Below are 3,938 nucleotides of genomic sequence, written 5' to 3'. Positions count from 1 at the left end.
GAAATTTTAGTATTTTATCTAAAGTTTTAGATTAATAAGTTTAATTTGGTAAATAGACTTTAGGAGTAATAAAAAGTTAATGAGTTCGAAAGTTTAGTTATTATTCTTTTACAGGTTAGTTATATATTTAAAGATTTTAATTATAGGACTTATTTATTTTATTTAGTATTAATTAAATAATAAATTAAAGATTTTTAGATCCCAGAATGTACAGTGGTCTATAAAAAAATTAATTATGTTATCTTTAATTATTGAATTAGAATATTTATTTGAAAATAAATTAAGTTAATAATTAAATAGTATTTTTATAGATATTATTATTATTGGATTAAATTTGGTTTCAAATTATTACTTTATCCTCCTAATTTTATAAAATCACCGAATTATCCCTAAATCCAATTATACAAAACCCTAATTGAGACCCTAACCGCAATTTCCCTAAACTAGCCGCCTTTACCCTTTTACCCTTTCCTTTTCTTCCTAATCTAGCACACACTACACAACAGCAGTAAAAAAACAAAAGAAAGAAAAGAGAGATAGAGAGTTGGAGTGAGGGATCTGAATGGAAAGGGAAAAGAGAGAGAGCGTTTGGGAACCGAGAGAAAGAGAGCGACGGGGAAGAGGAGAGGGATTGGAAGGGAGGAGACCGCATCTGCTGCGCCGCCACCGCTATCCCGTCACTGTGGCCATCGAGTCACCGTCAGAGCTGAGTCGCGAAGAGAGAGTTCACGAGAGAGAGAGAGAGATGTGGAGGGCGAGAGTTGCAAGCCTGGGACCGCCGTGACCGTCGCATCGCTGCCATCGTCGCGCCAGCCACCGCCGTTGTCGGTGATGAAGCCTGTCGCCACCATCCGCGCCTCCATGGTCGCCGCCGAGCTTGCTCCCTGGTTGCGAATGAGCTTGCCGTTGCGGAGGAAGAGATGCGCGCGAGGAGAAGGCCACGGGTCACTGTCCTCGAAGCTTCCGTCGTCACCGTGCAGAGCTGCCGCCATCTCATCATCGCGGGCTGCTGCTGCTGCGCATGTGATGTCGCTGCCTCTGGGTCCGTCACCGTCGAGGCTGGTCGCGGGCAGAAGAAGGAGAAGAGACCTCCGTCGCCGCCGAGCCAAACGCAGGAGGGAGAAGGAGCTCGTGGGAGAGGAGCTTGTTACCGCTGCTTCTGCCGCCGGAGAACACCTCTGCCGCCACCGAGATCTGCCGCCGGTAAGGTTTTAAGTTAGTTTTTTGTTTCCTTTGAATTTCTGGGAGCTTAATCATCGCTGTATGTCTGTTTCAGTCGCCATTGCCGGGGTTCTGGTCACCGCTGCCGTTCGAGGTGGTTGCCGGAGCTGCCGCCAAATCGGTTCAGCGACCGTCGTTGTTTCATTTTCTTAGTTCGGTGAGTATTTATGTTTCGAAAACCCGTGTTAAAATTCTGTTATGTTTGGTTATAAACTGTGAGGTTCTGGTAACGCAGGGTCATGTTTTGAGCGTTGCATGTCGCTTTTAAGTTGCTGTGAGTGCTGCAAAAGTAATTAGGGACCGAGTTTGCGGTTGCTGTTGGTTTCGAGTTAAGAGAAATGGTTTCGTTGACGCGTTTTGAGTTATGGTTTCGACGAGTCGAGGTAGGGGTTTTTCTTAAAATCTAATTTATATTACAGAGTTGTGATAAATAGATATTAATGCGAGAGAACATATGCCTGTGATTATAATTGTCTTCTAAATGTGGTTGTTTGCTGGACTGAATGACTGATTGCTTGACTGCTTGAGTAGTTTGTGATTGCTGAAAAAAATTAGTTTGAAAGGTTATTTAGTTGATTATTATGAAAAATGGCTTTTCTTGGTTTTGAAGCTATTTTTGATTATGTAAAGGAATTGGCTTTGGAAATGGTTTGATTTTAAAAAGAGATTTATTATGGGCATTGATTCGCTTTGAAAATTATTTGATATTGGAACTAGCCGAATCTTGGAAAATGATTGAGGTTTTGGAAAGGTTTGAGAAATGTTTGGATGGGACCCGAAAAGGGTGGCAGAATCCGAGTTTTAGAGGAGATGTTGCCAAAATTTTATAAAATTAGAAGTTTCATTTGAAATAGTTCTTTTAAAAGATTTAATTTTAAGCATTATATGATTTAAGAATACTTCATTTATCAAAGAAAAAGTTATGTTTTGGATTGAGAATTGTTAGTGAACGAAACGGAAAGAAGAATGATGAGGATTGATTTGAAATATGATTTTTGAATGAATTTGGAAATGGATATGGATTGACGAATGATGATGATATTGAGAATGGCCTAGATATTGATGAATGATGAATGAATTATTTATATGGCTTATAAATTTGAAATATCTGAGATACGAGGTTCCCTGGATTAAGTGCCGTGGCTTGCCACCACGTGTACCAGGTTGAAAACTCGATACTCTGTTGACCCTACGACGTAAGTGTGTGATCGGGCACTATATAAATTCCCGGGAATGTTACCCCAATTGAGTAATATTGATTATTTGAGAAAAAACTATGCATAGACTCTTGGGGATGCACGTCGGGGGACAGTCTAAGTACAATTCAGACTTGTCTGGTTGGCTGGATAACCGACAGATGAGCCTCATCAGCCATAGGACAGGCATGCATCATATGCATTTGTATGCTTTGCTTGGGTTTGAACTTGTTTTGGTTTGCCTAATTGCTAAACTGTTCTTAACTGCTACTTGAACTATTTGATGTAACTGCTGCCTACTTGTGCTTTCCTTGTCTGTCTTGCCTGTGTTTGTCCTGGCGTGCTACATTTGAGAATGAACTTGGGTGCTGAATTAATGATTGTGTTTTTTGATTGCGTGGCTGGTTTTTGATTGAGATCTTCTTATAAGAAAGGAAAGGTTTCGGATTCCTGAAAGATTAAACATTGTTTCTTTGAAAAGGTTTTGAACGATTATCTATTGGTTTTTAAAAGATTCATAAGGCAATGATAATCACTGAGCTTGAAAACAGTTTTCTTGTTGAATATCTTCTTATGACAACTTTGAAACTCCGTGGTGAGACCATGTGGTTAGGTTCTCACCCCCCTACAGCTTTACCTTTTTAGGAACCGAATGAAGAAGCATTAAGAAGAGTTAAACTGCGTTTGGTTTTATATGTTGTTGTATTAATTAGATTATTTTTTTTCCCTCGTCTTTGTTATTACAATTTTGTAAGAGGGATAGGAGTTTGTATGATTTATATATATTAGATTATAAAATATTATGTAAGAAGTCTTGTATATGAATCTATGCCTGCTTGTTTTTTTTAAGATAAAATATTTATTTCTGGTTTTCAAAGAAATCAGCGATACGGTGTTGAGTCACAGGCTCCTATTTTAATATTAAGTATATAAAGTAGTCGTAATACTTATTGCTATCAGAGTAGCGCAGCCGGAAGCGTGACATTCGGGTAGTGAGGGTGTTACATGACACATCTTGATTTTTTAAATTACTAATATAAAATATGAATTATAAATTATATATAGAGTGGGAAGGATAGAGAGAAATAGAAAAAAAAGAGAGAGGTAGATAAGATTATATAAGAATGATGTTTACTAATTTTAGAGAAAAATATTTTCTCTAAATTTTAATAAGAGAGTGTCATGTGACACATTTTAGTTATTAAATTAGTTAGTAATATATAAATATAATATATAATATAACTATATTTCAATTTTAGTATTTTAATTTTAATTTTAATTTAATTTAAATACAATTAGAGAATGTTATGTTGTATATTTTGATTGTCAAATTCGTAATTAGTCATTGATAATGATATATAAGAGAGATAGAGTGAGTGAAGGAATGAGATAGATAGAAAAAGGAAGAAAGAAGAGATGAGAGTTCTTTAATTTTGGAGGGAAAAATTTGATTTTAATTACAATGAGAGAGTAATATGTGGCACATTTTGGCCTTAAAATTAGTAATATATAATAGATATA

The sequence above is a fragment of the Arachis ipaensis genome, chromosome B07 (assembly GCF_000816755.2).
Source record: "Arachis ipaensis cultivar K30076 chromosome B07, Araip1.1, whole genome shotgun sequence".
NCBI classification, from domain to species: domain Eukaryota; kingdom Viridiplantae; phylum Streptophyta; class Magnoliopsida; order Fabales; family Fabaceae; genus Arachis; species Arachis ipaensis.
This window is presented reverse-complemented; position numbering follows the sequence as displayed.